Genomic DNA, 19360 nt, shown 5'->3' on the forward strand with positions numbered 1-19360 from the left:
AGATAGATAGATAGATAGATAGATAGATAGATAGATAGATAGATAGATAGATACATGTAGATAGATAGATAGATAGATAGATAGATAGATAGATAGATAGATAGATAGATAGATAGATAGATAGATAGATAGATAGATAGATAAAAGGAAAGAAAAGAAAAGAAAAGGAAAAATAAATTAATAAAAAAATTACAAGTAAAGGTTCTACTCCTCTAAAATAACTGAAGAGTCCATCTTCTTTATGTGATCCAAAACAGGTTGCCAGGTGATGGGAAAAAAACATATCACCTTTTACAGTGTATCGTATTTTTTCTCAGGTCAGGTGGTGTAGAAGTTTCACAAGCCATTGCCTAAAGGTTGGAGGAAATTTTTCCTTTCATCAGAGCAATATTAACCTTCTAGCTAAAAGCATAGCAAAGGCAATCACATTTATCTTACTTTTATTAAAACATAAGGACTGTGGTGTGATACCAAATATTAAAATTATGGCTTCAAGTTCTATATAGGTATTTCAGAAAGAAACTTAAATATTAGCTGCCAGAAATCCTTTCATTTTGAAAAAGCCCAAAACTAAATGTCACTTTAGGCTAGTGTCTTAAAAAATATCCAGTCATATTATATGCTGTCATCCTGACAAAGATAAAAGAAATCATTAGAAATGAGTTATTAAAGCTATTATATTTAGAAATGTGTTGAAGAAATCTTCTTGCCGTTAAACAAATTGGGGGAAAGAAATACAGGAGAATTATACCAACAATTGAGACTTCAACTGTATATGAGGCAGCTCACATTATTGTGGAACAGCATTAATGTGTGTATGTGTGTGTGTGCTGTTCACTGATTGTTCTTTGAGCACGTTCTTGTAATTATCAGTCTGAGAGGAAACACTAACCCTCATGAGAGTCTGAACTCTCTTTAATCACACAGACATGCTTCATCTCAACTCAAATCAAATCCAGCACAAACAATCCCCTTCCATCCTATCCAAACGCCTGTCCTGCCATTATTGTCTGCTTTTTTTTGCTGTAATGAGAGAAATCAACACATGCACACATCACGCAAACAGCCAGGTAACGTTGTGTATGTCCTCCAGGCTTCGCAGGAGCAATGTCTGCATTTTTTTTACAACTGTTGACACAAAAAACCGTGGTCTTCAAACCGTGATCAAGGTTCAGTAGAGCGAGCTCGACAGCGGAGCACGGGGATTTGTAGAATGACAGACATGTCTGTCCAATTTATTGAGCCGAGTTTGACACTGTGCAAAATCAATTGTGTGTCTCCGGCATTTCATTTTGAGCTCCTTTCTGAGCCGTTTTTAAGGGAGGATTGCTATTCTCGTTCACTAGGGAGGCAATTATCAGCCAATATACATATAGAGAAGGAAATATGATGTTGACTGGCCTTTTCAGATTGACAAACACAACATCACTGCTCTGCACTCTCGATATTGCAACACTTTCTCTATGTTTAATATGCAGAGTCACCTATGATTAAATCCAGATTTTATTGGACAAAATATTAGCATACGCCCCTGAGTTCAGGATGAGTCATCAATGTTTTTTTAGACTTAAAAATGACACATATAATAATAATAATAATAATAATAATAATAATAATAATAATAACGCATTTTATTTAAAGGCGCCTTTCTTGACACTCAAGGTCACCAAACAGGACAGCTAGAACAATCAGTTCAAATAAAACACAATAAAAGTCAATAGAATACAATACAAATTTTAAAAATGCAGTCGAGTTAAAGAGAATAAGCTGTTCTAGACGGATGTGTTTTGAGCTTGTATTTAAATTGTGAAAGAGAGTCTAAATTACGGAGATCAGGAGCAAGTAAATTCCAAAGATGAGGAGCAGAGTGGCTGAAGGATCTGCTCCCCATGGTGACAAGGCGGACAGAGGGAACAGTGAGGTGAATGAAAGAAGAAGACTTGAGCGTTCGAGAAGGTGTGGCGATATGAACAAGATTGTGGATGGCTTTAAAAGTGAGAAGAAGTATTTTATAATTAATTCTGAGAGGGATGGGAAGCCTGTGAAGCTGTTGTAGAATGGGTGTGATGTGACAGATAGAGGGGGTTTTAGTGATAATATGGGCTGCAGCGTTTTGTACCAGTTGTAATTTATGACGGGTTTTATTAGGGAGGCCAAACAGAAGGGAATTACTAAACGGGATGTGACTAAACTATGAACAAGAATGGCAGCTGAATGAGGTGTGAGGGAAAAACGTAAACGATTTATATTTCGAAGGTGGAAATAAGCAGACCGGGTGACGTTATTAACATGTGCAGTGAATGAAAGGGTGCTGTCGAAGATGGCCCCCAGACTCTTAACCTGAATGGAGGGGGTAATGACAGAATCATCCAACCCAGGCTCATTCTGAAAACGTAGTCCCGAGGACGTTTCTGGAGACCACGAAATACGTCCTGGGAGGTACGTATTTTTGCAGTTTTTGGTTTTCGCGAATCCGCGAGAGGTCGCTGTGTTCGCTTTTTTGGCTTCTCGGACGTCTCCCGCGAGTGCCGTTCGCGCCTGCGCTGTTCTCGCATGAACCCACCAGAGGCCACTGTCGAACGACCGTCTGTCCAACTGGCTGAATGATTGACTGGGCCACCAGTGACCCACCCTCCTCCTTCCCTGAATCCAACCGATTTTACCGATTGACCCGCCAGCCCTAAACCCAACCAATGATTTACAAAAGCCGTCCGGAAAAATAAAAGCCCTCGTCCGATTTTTTTATTTTTTTTACCATGTTTTCGGATTTTACCACATTCTCACCCTGTTATGAACCTCTTCGCTTTATTTCTTGGATTCTGTTTTAGTCTTATCTGATTTCTGGAACCGCTCTTCCCCGGACTCAAACCCGGTCGTCGTCGTTGTGATCAGCTCCTCTTTACTCTCTGAGCTAACCGGACAAACTGGTTGCGGCGGGAAAGCCCTCCACACGAAGGTAAGCGGTCAGCTGGTGAGCACTAAAAGGAACGCCGTCATACCGCCCCGCAGCGTTCGCTTAAAAAATGAAATGTAGTCATACGTACCTCCGGCTACATAATTCGCGGTCTCCAGAAACGTCCTCGGGACTATGTTTTCAGAATGAGCCTAGGTTGGAATCATCTGTGGGAATGGAAAAGTTGTGTGATTTGTTTTAAGTGCATCGTCTACCTATAAGTAGAAGTTCGATTTTACTGTCAGTTAATTTCAGAAAGTTTAAGGTAAACCAGGATTTGATGTCTGCAAAGCAGTTAGTAAGAGATGAAGGTGGGAGTTTGAGGTTGGGTTTGGTTGATTGGTAGAGGTGGGTGTCATCTGCGTATCAGTGAAAATGGATTTGGTGTTTGCGGAAAATATAACCAAGTGGAAGAAGGAAGATGATAAATAGCAGCGGACCCAAAACTGAACCCTGTGGCACACCGGTTGTGACAGGAACTGATGACGAGGTGAAATACTTTAATTGAATGAACTGAGTGCAACCTGAGAGATTTGAATGAAACCAGCTAAGAGGTGTGTTACCAATGCCAATTGAAGCGAGTCTGTCCAGAAGAATGTTATGTGAGATTGTGTCAAAAGCCGCACTTAGATCAAGCAGAAGAAGAATGGATAGTGAACCAGAGTCAGCCGCTAGGAGGAGGTCATTAGTGATTTTGAGGAGAGCCGTTTCAGTGCTATGAAGTGGGCGAAAACCAGACTGGAATTGTTCGGATAAGTTATTACAGGAAGGATGGGTGTGGAGTTGAGCAGCGACAGTTTTTTCAAGAATTTTGGAGATGAATGGAAGACTGGAATTAGGACGAAATGTCTTTTGAAACTATTTACATTGTTTTAACTTGATGTGATTTTAGATAAAAACCATTTTCATTACAATGTGAAAGATTTCAACACAATCTCACGGCAATTCGTAACTTTTTGATTTAGTGGATAATTTGTACAAATTCGTACGATCTAATTCGTACAATTTAGTACAATTTGCTCATCCGCCAATGACGGTTGGGTTTAGGGGTGGGGTTAGAAGCCACGCCTCCTTTTTAAAATCGTACAATTTCGTATGACTGAACTCACCACTAAATTAGCCACTAAACTGACAAAACGTAAAATACTTACGTTTTCTCGTAAGATCAGGCTGAAGATTGAGTGTTTTCCTTTTAAGTAAATTTTTTTTTCCCCAGTTTTTCAATATTTTTATTTGAACATTTTTAGTACAATGTTATTGAGGGTACATATAGAAATCAGCAGTGATGGGAATAACGGCACTATAAATAAACGCCGTCACTAATGTTGATACTTTATTCAGTAATAAGTAATCAATTGAATTACTGTTTCCCCTTTACAACGCCGTTATCGTTACTGACAATAAAATGTGCGTTACTATAATTGAGAACACTGAAGCGGTTTTCATACGAGCAGCGTTTCTCTCAGCCATACCCAGATAGCAAAATTTATGTGGCTCAAATCCAGCCCACACCAGACACTTACATCTGACCCACATACCGCATGGAATAATGGCACTTGGGCGGCCCGCTCCTGTTTGCCAGATCTGGGCCACAATTAAGCCATAGCAATATCACATATCAGCCAGAAATAAACCAAATGAACCAAAACTGACCCTATTATGGGCCACAGTTTGCTTTTATTCTGGCCCAGATCCGGCCCACACCAGACACTTACATCTGGACCACATACTGAATGTAATGATGGTTCTAGGGTGGTCCGCTCCTGTTTGTCAGATCTGGGCCACAAATAAGCTAAAACGCTACCACATATCAGCCAGAATTGAACCAAATGAACCAGAACTGACCCTATTCTGGGCCACAATTTGCTTTTATTCTGGCCCAGATCTGGCCTGCACCTTACACTTGCTGGGTGTGGCAAAGTACTAAAACCCCAGAATGCATTGCAGTTGTCTCTCACATTGTCCCACAACAACATTAAAATAGTGTAGATTAGTGGACAATGTTTTCTATTGACTTTATAGTCATTTCACATTAGAGTTTTTTTTAAGTAACGCAATAGTTACTTTCCCTGGTAATTAGTTACTTTTATAATTATGTAACTCGGTTACTATTTGTGAGAGGTAACTGGTAATTATAACTAGTTACTTTTTTAAAGGAACATGCCCAACATTGGAAATCAAATACCTTTTAAGACCCTTTAAGACTCTTCATACATTTAAGACCTTATGGCCACTTCAGGTTTCAACCAGTAACATTGGCGACATTTTAACTTGTAGTATATTTACTAAATGCTGATGATAAGAAACTAATCCTAAACTAAAACATTATTCATATACGGGAAAAATATGCTCATCCAGCAGGTGGCCCCTAAAACTGCAGGAATCACTGGTTGGTTACTGCAGTAAACAAAGCACAGCGATGTCAAATCTAGCAGGAATTTATAGGGGAATTACCAGCCTACGTCACACATGACGTCACATGGGTCCAACCGCGCATACCGGTTGTAAAAAACACCAGTTGCAATAGCAACCATGTCGTGTTGTGTGGTAGGATGCCAAATTCTTAAATATTACCGTACACCACACTGCTTTTAATGCTAACCGCAGACGTCTTTGGTTAACAGCCATCAGAAGAGCTGAAGGGAGTGAGGACATGTTATATCAGGTAATGTCTGTTATATGTCTCATGTTATATCAGGTAAGTTCACGCTATATGCTGAATCATACACATTACTCGTTTTTGATTGCAGCAATGATTTCAGCAAAAACAGTTAAATATGGTGAATTTAACTGCGGACACTGAATGCTTAGGATGAAATGTGAAAGTGTACGTTCACATACCCTGCCGTACAGGTGCAGTTCGCTGTCAGAATGCAGTTGTTTTGCTTGTTGATGATTACCCAGGACTTGTATAGCTCCGTCTTCTTTCCTTGTCTTTGGCTAGGCAGAACCTCGGTTTTTAGCACTACAAAGTTTTGAATCTGGTAACCATGGAACAGTATTTCTTGCACATGACCACACAGAACACAATTGTAGGCATCCAGAGACTTGTAGACCTCTAACTTCTCTCCTGTAAAAACACTTGGAATTTCAATGAGATAGTTGTATATTTCAGGCTGGATGCTTGGCCATTTCGTCTTATCCAATATCCATTGGGAGGGTGCTATCGCAAAAGGACCTGTCAGACGAACACCGCTCACTTTAATATTAATTTTGCTGAATTAAGCTGCGGTCACACTAGAGTTTGTGTGTGCGAAATTCTGTCGTACGGCGCTGCGAAAAGGGGTGGGATTAAACAAGATGATTAGACATTTAAAAAAGCGAGCGATTTGCTCCATGTTTTAAATTTCTGTCCAGAGAGGTCATGGTTTGATCCTCGATTGATCTCACGCAGTCAAGTGATGCGATTTCGCAGGTCAGAGTTCTCCAAGCTTGAACTTTGCACTGCAGCAACCTGCGAAACTTGACACATGACCTTTTGTTTCCGGTCTGATGCATTCGCGTGTGTATGAATGGAAGTCTATGAGGAGAAAAGCCCAGTGTGACCGCAGCTTAAGTCTGTATGACAGTCTGGTGCAAAGTTATGAGGTCACAAAGTTTGGCCCAATGTTAAGTCAATGGGACTTTTCCAGGTCAGTTTTCGGAAAAAAGTCGGATCAGTTGGAAAAGATATAGCAACCTAATTCAGTATAGATTGGAGGTATGGAGTTAGTTTGGTGGCTGTAGTATGAACGGTCTAATGTTAAGTTTAAGTAGTATAACAGTATGTTGGCTTTCTCAAGCCACCATAAATACTATTGAGAGGTGGGTTTCTCATTTCCGTGTACATTTTAAATGTGTATATTGTACATATATTGCAGACAAGCATAAACAAAAGACCATGAAAATCTGATATGGATGCCCACATATTGTGCTGTAATTCCTAATAAAGTTACAAACTAGCTGACGTGTAACTCCAGCTAATTTGTGCTCTCATTTGGAGGCTGTCGAGTGTTAATTTTGGACTCGGATGGCCACAACTATTCTTCTTTTGCATGGGATGAGAAATAAGAGATGCAAAATTGTTTTGTTGCCCATGGCGATGCCGTATAGCAGAGGGAAATAGAGAAACTATAGAGTGAATGAGAGAGAGGGAGGGAGAGAGCAAATGGCAAGATAATGATTCTGCTGAGAATATCTGCTATTTACAGAAATACACAGAATGAAGATGAACACGTAAGCAGCATTTCAGAGTTCCATTTTCCAAACCATTAGCCTTGAACAGTGCACCAGGATGCGTAGTGTCCGTCTCACAGACCGGCTGATGCACACTATACAAAAATAAGAGTCCGTCTTCAAACAGAAAGCTTGAATGTGATTGGACTCATGCAATTTCCAGGAATCAGGCAGCACGGCTCTATATCAGTCCACCAGGCGGGTTGGAAAAAGTTCCCAGAACAGAGAATCTGAAAAATAGATATTTTGAGAAATGTTTTTTTTTTTTTGAGGAAAAACGTACTTCAACATGATTTTGACTGTCAATTTGAGGTAAAATCAAAACTAGGGGGCAGTTTGAGGATAACAACCTTTGTTTCCTTTCACAGTAATGATATTTGCAGGATTATATTCATGCGGTTCTGTGCACCACCAGATAAATACCACAAAACAAATTAAACTGTGGCACAGTGGGTAGCACGATTACCTCACAGCAAGAAGGTCTCTGGTTTGAGCCCCAGCTGGGTCAGTTGGCATTTCTATGTGGAGTTTGCATGTTCTTCCTGTGTTCGTGTGGGTTTCATCCAGGTGCTCCGGTTTCCACCACAAGTCCAAACACATGCACTTTAGGTGAATTAAATATTTGGTATATTGGCCGTAGTGTATGTGTGTAAATGCAAGAGTGTATGGGTGTTTCCCAGTGTTGCATTGTGGCTGGAAGGGCATCCGCTGCGTAATACATATGCTGGATAAGTTGGCGGTTCATTCCACTGTGGTAACCCCTGATTAATAAAGGGACTAAGCTGAAAAGAAAATGAATGAAATATGTTTATGTCACCTATCTATATCCATATGGACAACTTTTCTGGCGTAGTCAGTTTGCTTGGTAGCTCACTATGTACTGTGCTGTGTATCTGCTGCAGAGCACTTGGGTTCGAGTCAAAAGAGATAAAGGCTATGTAAAATAAACATAAACTGTGGTTGCAATGCCCTTTTTTATTTACTTCAGACTCGCAAAAATGTAGACAGCGCCCTCTAGTGGATTTTTCATCTGAAACATGCAATGAAATGTATCCAGAGCAACGCATTTCATATTTTGCAAAAATGTAGACTGAGGCACATATTTCCAAAGTTCGTCTTTATATGTCACTTTTCTAATTCATTAAGCCACGTTATTTCATGGGGCTGTTGAATGCTTGATTCTTATTGGCTGATGAACATTTTAAAGCATGCCATTATTTTTAGATGAACACAGAGGTAAAGTAGCTCCGGCAGGTTTTTTGTGCATTACAGCTCCATGATGAACAGTAAAAAAAAAATCACATCAAAACACAACAGAAGCCTTTGGGCGAGATGTGTGAGAAACTAGTCCTACACATTCTCAAAAAATGACTTTCTGCTAGTTGACTTTTTGACTACTTATTTAAAATGAGTGGAAACAACACAATTCTTTTTTTTTGGTACAACTTAACTGTTTTACGTGAAATCCACTTAATTTTTTTTTTTTAAACAATAAACTTAATTGGCGGCACAGTGGCGCAGTAGGTAGTGCTGTCGCTAGAGGTCTACATTCCCGCAGCTATACCATGGGACCCGACCAGATTTTTTTTTTATCTGAATAAATTTCCGATTAAAGCACAGCAACTCTCGGTAACTGGTGTATTTTTGGATGGGAGCGGGCAGTCTAACAATATCGCTCCCGACTCCTGAGGAGCGAGCGAGCATGCGTATGTATGTGCGTGAATGAGACAGCGTGATGCAGCATTTAGCTTGTTTATTGCTGTCTGTGTGTGTGTCGCTTGCTTGGTGCTGTGTGTGTTTATACAGACAGCGTGTTTTAGGCCATCGGCGGGAACAAGCGCAGCGGGTAGAAAACGGAGTGGGTCGGGCAGCGGGACAACGAATGCTGAACGTAAGCGGGAGCGGTCGGGTTTGAAGTAAAACCTGGCGGGTGCGGGATTCAAAATTTAGTCCCGCACAGATCTCTAGCTGTCGCTTCACAGCAAGAAGGTCGCTGGTTTGAGCCTCGGCTGGCTCAATTGGCATTTCTGTGTGGAGTTTGCATGTTCTCCCTCTCTCTGTGGCGACCCCGGATTAATAAAGGGACTAACCTGAAAAGAAAATGAATGAATGAATAAATGATAAAGTGTTTGAATGAATGAATGAATGAATGAATGAATGAATGAATGAATGAATGAATGAATGAATGAATGAATGAATGAATAATAATTCATTTAATTCATTTGTGTTGGTACAACATGACGGAATTGTGTGAAACCAAGCATTTTTTACAAGTTACAGTAGCAGTTTGAGGACAAAAACCTGACAAAAGTCTTTGAAATACAACATTTAAAAATACAGTGTCTTTACATGTGGTAACTGTAGTGGATTACCCCAATCTGTAAAATTATTGGAAAATAATTTGCTACGCATTGTGGCCACCATGGATGTGCATTATGTCTCTAATTTAACAGCCCCATCTTCAATTATTGCTTACTTAAGCACTTTTTCAACATTACTCATTTTAGAATGTACCGCCTCTATCTGTCTATAAGTGGGTGGATTTGGCATGAATGATCTACAACAGGGGTATCAAACTCAAATTGGAGGGGGCCATTGCAGTGACCAATAATTCATAGGAGGGCCATTTTAACATAGAAGCACAAGAAAAAAGTGGAAGCCTGGCATTTATATTTCAAGCATTACCTGTCATCAGTGATAATGTACATCAGCACGTTTATCGCATCACACTGCTACTGAAATAAACACTCACCGGCCACTTTATTAGGTACCCCTTTTGCCTTCAGAACTGCCTTAATCCTTTGTTGCACAGATTCAACAAGGTACTTAAAATATTCCTCAGATATTTTGCTCCATATTGACATGATAGCATCACACAGTTGCTGCAGATTTGTCGGCTGCACATCCATGAAGCGAATCTCCCATTCCCAAAGGTGCTCTATTAGATTGAGTTCTGGTGACTGTGGAGGCCATTTGAGTACAGTGAACTCATTGTCATGTTCAAGAAACCAGTCTGAGATGATTCGACATGGTTCGTCGTGTTTTACGACATGGGTTGTAATCATGCTGGAAGTAGCCATCAGAAGATGGGTCCACTGTGGTTATAAATCCAGGGGCGAATCCAGAAGACGTAGTAATAATGCAGGCAGAGGATCAGTGCAACAACAATCAGTCCAAAACAGATCAGAAGGGCAAAGACAGAGAACGTACGTGGTCAAGAAAGTCACTAGGAACAACGCTTGGTACGGCAGGTAAACTGGCAATACTTCGCAAAGAAGCATGGCCTGAGCACTCACTGAAATACAGCACAAACAGGAAGTAGCCGCAAAGGGAGCGCAGCTGAGTCAGTAGTCGGGCGAGAGCTCCCTCTGCTGGCGTTGCGTAACATTAACAAAGTGATTTTTTTGTATTGCTTGAGAGATTATATGATTTATGTATCAGACTTACCTGTTTTAATGAATCTGTGAGGTGAATAATACAACGACTCACTTATTATACTCAAAAAACTTCATGCAATGTTAAATTCACATACATATTACGGCAGCTTACTGATATAGATTAAAACACTCAACGCTAGCCCAATGGAAATATGTGCCCAGGGTTGCATTTTAGAGAACCGACAAATATGTACGCTGGACTACTACACGTTTTCTCATACATGCCATTTCTCATGAATTCACCATCTGTGTGAATGTTAACAACCTACTTGGCTTGTTGTCGTGTATAAAATATCAAATATAGATTATATTTTATATGTCTTAATAAGCATATGAGGAAAATCGATTAAATGAGACCATTTGAATCGAATATTAGCAAAATGATCATATTTGTTACACCAATTCAATTCACCTTTATTTGTATAGCGCTTTTACAATGTAGATTGTGTCAAAGCAGCTTCACATAAAAGGTCATAGTAAATTGGAACAGTGTAGTTCAGTTTGTAGTGTTTAAATTCAGTTCAGTTGAGCTCAGTTCAGTGTGGTTTAGTAATCACTACAGAGAGTACAAACACTGAAGAGCAAATCCAACGATGCGCAGCTCTACAGATCCCGAACCATGCAACCCAGTGGCGACAGTGGAGAGGAAGAAAAAACTTCACTAAAGGCGGAAGTGAAGAAAAAAAACCTTGAGAGAAACCAGGCTCAGTTGGGCACGATCATTTTAATTTCTCCGCTGGCCAAACGTCTTGTGCAGAGCTGCAGTCTCAGCAGCAGAGACTGGAAGCTGGCCTCAGCGAAGACTCGTCTGTCCCTGGAGTGTCACAGGAATCAGTCTCATGTTCTCCACTCCTCCATTACCATCACAGCAGCTGCTCAGGATACGGCCTGGTCCAGGATATGGAAACCTTGGGATCATCTCGTCGTTGGTCTTGGATCGAATCAGTCACTCTGCATAGTCTGAGGGCCTCAGGAAGAGTATCCCCAGGTGGAAATGGAGAATAAAGAGAATCATTAGTGTAGCTGCTGTTCATAGTGTATATAAACAAGGTGCAGAAACCTGTGTGGAAACCTGCTAAGTGGTGCACTAAGTGTATGCTTTACTGAACAGATACTGAATAGTTTTGAATTGGGAGAGTGTGTCTGAGCCTTGGACGTTATCAGGAAGGCTATTCCAGAGTTTAGGAGCTATAAATGAGAAGGCTCGACCTCCTTTACTCGACTTTGCTATTCTAGGTACTACCAGAAGCCCTGAGTTTTGAGATCTTAAAGAGCGAATTGGATTGTAGCGAGACAGAAAGTTGGTTAGATAAACAGGAGCTAGATTATTTAAAGCTTTATATGTAAGAAGCAATATTTAAAATTCAATACGAAACTTAACAGGCAGCCAGTGTAAGGAGGATAAAATTGGGGTGATGTGATCAAATTTTCTAGACCTGGTAAGAACTCTATCAACTGCATTTTGTACTAATTGAAGTTTGTTAATAGAGGATGCTGGGCAGCCAGCAAACAGTGCATTACAGTAGTCCAGCCTAGAAGTCATAAAAGCATGGACTAGCTTTTCTGCATCTGAGATGGATAGCATACTTCGTAACTTAGCAATATTTCTCCACCAACATAACGTGCAAGCCACGAAGAAGTGTTTGTACAACAAAATACAGGTAGTATAAAACTGATAATAAAACTACCCTTAAATATTTACAAAAATAGAGCTTTAGTAAAAATAGAGCACCAATGGACAAATCTTTGAACTACAGGTGGGCATAGATAAATATTTTTTCAAATCTAGATTAATCTCACTGTAATCTTGTAATTAATCTAGATTAATCTAGATTAAAATGGCTCATTTAAATTCTGCCGAAGGCATTCAGAATATGTGTGCTACCCAAATAATGACTAAAAGTAAGTCTTTCTCTAAGGTTTCTCAAGTCAGGTGGTGCATTAGACCAGGGTCTCATCTCCTGTTTCCAAAATGCTTCACAAACTCCTTGAGAAACTGTTCTACTATGATAATTGGTGATGAAAATAAATTATGTTTAATAAGATGTACTTGTGTTAACGAACTGTTTATTCAGTTAAACATGAATGTTGAACTGTAGGCCTACATAAACTCAAAACAACGATTTTTGATGACCTTAATCCGACTTAATTCATAACTGAACTAAACAGAAATGGAATTAAGACGTGGAGTATACATATATTAGTGGCATAACTGAAGTAAACACCCCAATCAAACTATTACCATCATGTAGGACTTTTCGCCATATTTACCAATAAGTTCCACAAATGTGGCTCTCAGCATAGGACCGCACATACACACACACACATCGCGAAATGCAGAAGTTTTTTTTTTTCCATTCGGCGTGCGTTATTAAATTCCACAACACTCTCACTAGTCCTTACCCCGTCAAGGGGGCATGAATGAAATGTTCATGAGCTAAAGTGAAACTGCCGAACTGCAGTTAGTCACTTAAAATTACTGGAAACTTTTACAAGAAAGCACTTCACGTAAACACCTTAATTATATTATTGTCTATTAAGGCAAATAACTAGATTACAGATGTCCATGTAAGCGTAGTCAGTAGTATCTTCGAAGTAAGTGAAAGATCTAGAAGGGAATCCTGCTGATTTGCTTCAGAAGGGCACTTTTTTTTTGTCAGACGTCTCACAGGTTTTACTTTCATTCACCGTCATTCATTTTAAAAAGCACCCAGTCCATTTTATTTGTATATGTTTTACTCGAACGCATAAACTCTACAGGTGCCTGATAGTTAGATGTGTAGCTGACATTAATCAGATTCACTAGTGAACTGCATCCATGTTAGCATGTCACGTTTGATGTGGTAATTTCACAGTATGTATACACACAGGTTCGAAGACTCGTTCTCGCCACCTACAGTGCAAATCGGCCAGGTATACATCCACCAAAAATATCAAAGTGAAAGTCATCAGCTTGCGTAGAATAGACCAAGCTCCCAACCCAACTTTGAGAATAGATTAACGGCGATATTTTTTTATCGCCCAATAAGAGTTTCGCGTTAACGCAGCACATTAACTCCGATAACGCCCCACCACTACTTTAAACGTTTAAAACAACCACAGAAATAATGTACGTTACTATCGACAACCAAAAAAGTAAGACTAAACCGAATATGTAGTGCAGTGCCTCAAATGTCCACTAGGTGGTGGCTCAAAATCATAAGTGGCTATTTGCGACTGCACAACAATGATACAGAAAACACTGCTGGGTTCCACACAATAGATTTGTGTTGGGACAAAATGAAGGAATTAAGCCCCCACCCCCCCCCCCCCCCAACCCCCCAACAAAAATAAAAAATACGGCTCAATTTAAATAAGTAGTTTGAACAAACAATAAATTTTGGTGGCCCAAAACGCATCATATTTTGGACATAACGGGCCGGTGGGAGGATGAGGGGGGTCCGTAAATGGTCTGTGGGCCGGCAATTTGAGATCCCTGATCTACAAAGTGCAAAAGATTTTATGCTTATCAAAGTCTGCATAATAGACCAACATCAGCCCACAGCCAAGCCTCCCTCTCTTCTTTTCTCTCCCTCTCTTTTGTGGAGTGTTGGACAGTAAACTCGCCATGCAGAGGGCATTTACAAGCTGACAGAGAGCAGAGCCGCCGGCCGACAAACATTCCCCTCAGAGAGAGCAATCATCCCGGTGGCGGGAGCTGAACTGCCCCTTCTACTTTATCCACGACCTCTCCGCTTGCTCATGTCCGACTGCAGTTGAAGTGACCGGTGGAGTGGAGAGAGGATTTTTCTGGCCATCAGTTTCCGCTGCCAGACTCTGTAGGCTCCAAACTGCAGTCTCAGGTCTGCCTGGGTTGATGAGCACCTTGGCTCTGCTCACCCGCCGCGTACTCGCACGGGAAGCTTGGCTGCTTCGCTCTCTGTGGGTTTGTCTTCAAGTAAACACCGTCTGTAGTCAATTTAAGACTGTATAGTCGTGCGCACACACCTCACAATGCCTGTTTGGTGTTTGTGGAAGGTCATAAAAGAGTCATTACTTATGAATGAGTACACCCAACACAGGCTCACTGGGAAAATATGCCCAGGGATACATTATTTTTTACTGTTCTAGCTGCATTTGAAGTCAGAATTAAAGCTGAATGATTAGGCCTCCCTGTATATTTTTTTCCGGAAAGAGGAGTTGTTCGACACATTTCTAAACATAATAGTTTTAATAACTGATATCATTTATCTTTGCCATGATGACAGCACATAATATTTGACTAGATATTGTTCAAGATGCTAGTATTCAGCTTCAGTGACTTTTAAAGGCTTAACTAGGTTAATTAGGCAAGTTAGGGTAATTATGCAAGTTGTTTTATAATGATGGTTTGTTCTGTGGAAAATTAAAATATATATTGCTTAAGAGGGCTAATAATATTGCTATTTATAAGCTGTTTTTTCTAGCTAAAATAAAACAAATACGACTTTCTCCAGATGAAAATATATTATAGGAAATACTATGAAAATTTCCTTGCTCTGTTAAACATCATTTGAGAAATATTTGAAAAAGAAAAAAAAAATAACCAGAGGGCTAATCATTTTGACTTTAACTGTATGTGTGCAAGACAATATAATATTATTTTAAAATATTCAGAAAAGGCACCCCCTAGCAATCGTTTTACAAACAAAATGCAGCCATTGTATACCCCCACGCACATATTTCTCGGTTCTCAGAAATGTAGCCCTGGGCACATATTCCCAATGAGCCTGTGTTGCAAACATCCAAATTAATCCATCTGGATGTATTTTCTCAATGAATATAATCTAAGATATTTAAAATATTTGTTCTCCAAAATAAGTTTTGTATATTTAGTGTTTTTTTTTATATATTATTTTTATTCAAAGACATAATATAACTCAAATTGTCAGTTTTACATACACTCAAAAATATATTTTTTTGCTTGTTCAAACTACTTATTTAAAATGAGCTGAAACAAAACAATTCTTGAGATTTCATTGGGACAACTTAATTTTTTTATGTTTAATCCACATAAATTTGTTAAAAGTGCTTAATCAATTTGTGTTGGGACAGCATGAATGATTTGTGTAGAACCCTGCATTTTTTACAGTGTATTTCTCATATAATATGGTGACTGCAGAAAAGTACAAGAGCGTCTGACTTAATGGCTCAATTTTGAACCGCTATATTCAATTTATAATTCTGCTATGATTTCCTTATACACTGAAAAAAATTATACAAAGATGATTCCTTGGATTTACATTTTTTTTTTTAGGTTAAGTGGTTGTAAACAATTTATTTGGGCTGAATTTAAACAAACTAATTAAGTTGAACATTGCTCAATTTAATTTTTTTGTTTAAATTCAACACAAATTAATTGTTTGCAACAGTTTTGCATGCAACACTTTTTTTCAGTGTAGGTGGCTTATATTTGTTTAAAAAGACTTCTCTTCGAAAAAGATTTCTATGAACATGAGAGCAACACTAAGGCCAAATCCCAATTCTACCCCTTAGCCCTTCCCCTCGTTTTGCGTGTTCACGTGAAGGTGTAGGGGTGTCCCAGTTCTCTTTAGCTTAAAGGCGTAGGGCTAAGGGGAAAGGGTAGATAGCCCTTCGAAACTGAGATTTTTCAGGGCCACATTCAAAACCAAAGGAATAAGACATTTTCCCAGAATACACCAACCACATAGCTGAACCTGGAAGTAAGGAGATCCACAAATTAGTATTTTTTGTCATTATTACGAATTTTTACAATAAACAAGCACATGTTTTAATATATTCAAAACCGCATTCATGTTTTACCACCGCTACAAAAACAAAACGCTACAATCCTTAATAATAACTCCTGTATAGCAGTCCCGCAACATTCTGACACTCGAATACCCGTCAGAATATGACCACTGTGTAAATGCGCAGCATAGTTATGATCTTATTGCCACATTATATCGTTATGATAACATAATATATGGCTTCAGTGATTTCCTGAAGATATAAAAAAAATAATATTAGCACAACTGGAATAACTACAGCAGTCTTGATCGTCTGATCTCATATAAAACAAAAGATCTCGATGACATATGATGATGTGTGCAGGTGCTGTAGTGGTAATAATTAATGTTGCAAAGCAGCTTTATAAAAGGTGCATGTTATTACATTACAGTCAAAATCAGAAAGTTAAGGTGTTGTGTATAGGGTGAACACTAACTGTATATGTAGAGTCCTATTGACCTTATTCTACGATGAGGAAGTGCGCTCGTTTTTACAATTGTTTTGGAACTTCAGATTCAGTCGCCTATGGGAGAAATGACTAGGGATAATAAACGGCAGAAAACGGTCAAACTACTTGCTCTACAAACAAGTGTGTTATTGATTATACATAAAACGTAGAATAATATAATAATAAAATATCAGTTTGCAACATCAAGCAGCGTAACAAGCGTTTTTTTACATCTAAATAAAATCAATGAAAGTGAATGAGAACTGAAGTCTTTAGCCAAAAGGATTTTAAAGCCTGCGATCACTCATACATCAAGAATAAAATCAATAAAAACAATATATAAAGGTTCCTTTTCCCAAAGGTTATATCTATTTGTATAATATATTTTTAACAAAGTGATTTTATTGTATTGCTTAAGAGATAATATGATTTTGTGTCTGACTTACAATGTGTTTTAAATGAATCTATTAGGTGAATAATACAACGACTCACTTATTATACTTAAAAAGACATCATGCAATGTTAAATTCACCTGCCTTTTATGGCAGCTTACTGATATATTTTCAAACACCTAACCCAGGCTCATTGGAAATATGTACCCTGGACATATACTTCTTCTTGCAATTTTTGTTTTCACAAATCCACTAAAGGGTGCTGTGTAAATTTTTTTTGACAATCTCAAAAATGTTACTGGAGCATGTTTTCTCATACCTGCCATTTCTTGTAAATCCACCAGAGGCCACTGTGTACATATTTGTAAATATTAACAACCTACTCGGCTTGTTATCATACATTATCGACTAACCCACACACACCCTTCCCTAAACCCAACCGATGATGTTTTCAGAAACAAACTGTAAGAGAAAAGCCATCATGCCTGTGTGCTTTTACCAGAGGTGGGTAGAGAATCCAAAATCTATACTCAAGTAAAAGTAAAAATACAAGTACTAGCGGAAATTTTTACTCAAGTAAAAGTAACAAACTTAAAAGTTACTCGAGTTAGAGTACAAAAGTATCCGATGAAAAAATTACTCAAGTAAATTAAAAGTAAAGTTACTAGTTACTTTTAATTATATATATATATATATATATATATATATATATATATATATATATATATATATATATATATATATATATATATATATATATATATATATACACACACACACACACACAGTTGAAGTCAAAATTATTCACCCTCCTGTGAATTTTCTATTTATTTCACAAATGACATTTAACAGATTCTGGAATTTTTCACAGTATTTCCTATAATAGTTTATCTTCTGGTCTTATTTGTTTTATATTGGCTAAAATAAAAGCAGTTTGTAATGTTTTTAAAACATTTTTAATGTTAATATTATTAGCCCCCTTAAGCAATATTTGTTTTTGATTGTCTACAGAACAAACCATTGTTAATGACTTGCCTAATCACCCTAAATGGCTGAATTAACCTGGTTAAGCCTTTAAATGTCACTTTAAGCTGAATACTAGTGTCTTGAAAAATATCCAGTAAAATATTATGTACTGTCATCAAGCAAAAATATGTGTTGTGTTGATAAAATCTTTCTGTTAAACAGAAATTGGGTAAAAATATCTGGGTGTGTGTGTGTGTGTGTGGGGGGGGGGGTATTAATAATTCTGACTTTATACATACACACACCATATACCATACACTAAAATATACCATTTAAACATAATATTTTAACATAAAAATGATGTGTAATGGTGTAAATGGTGATTTTTATGTTAAAAATGTATGTTTAAATGGTATCTTTTTAATGGTTAACAGTGTGAATGACTAATATGTGCAGGGCTAATCAGTTATTCCAATAAACAGCAGTTCCTTTAGTTATTATCCCATAGTTACCATTAATAAGGTTCAAACGTGGATACACCACTACATGTTTTTTAGGTTGGAGCTGTAAATTCATGTATATGTTGTGATGTCAGTTCGATGTACAGCGTGCATCGCATTATCAAACTGTTCTTGTTGACATCTTTGAGTAAAAACATAGACTGAACTTGAGGCCGTGGGTGGCCTGGTCTGATAAACTTACTACACAGACAGCGTGATCGTCCTCTCGGAACTGCAGATGGACATGACGTGACCGCAGTGTAAACTCGCATGACTTCCTCAACTTCAGCCATCATTCCAACATAAGTGCGCGCACTCTAACCGAAAGCGGAAGACACATCTCTATAGCAACCTCTTGCGACACAACCTCTCCAATGCGGCGCCTTGCGATATTTGCAAACAAGTCACATGAATCATCTTTATTATCATTCGACAGTAATAAAGAAACGCCGTCAAACGTAGCCGGTAAGAGTAATGATTTTTCTCTAATAATTTACTTGAGTAAAAATAAAAGTTAAATGTACTCAAAAAATACACGTTATACAACAATTTTACTCAAGTAAATGTAACGAAGTAAATGTAATTCCTTACTACTCTGGCTTTTACCATGTTTTCACACTGCTCTTTTAGGGTTTCTTTTTTACCTGGTTTCTGGAATCATCATTTGCCAAACTCAAACT

This window comes from Danio aesculapii, chromosome 17, assembly GCF_903798145.1.
Source record: "Danio aesculapii chromosome 17, fDanAes4.1, whole genome shotgun sequence".
Classification (NCBI taxonomy): Eukaryota; Metazoa; Chordata; class Actinopteri; order Cypriniformes; family Danionidae; genus Danio; species Danio aesculapii.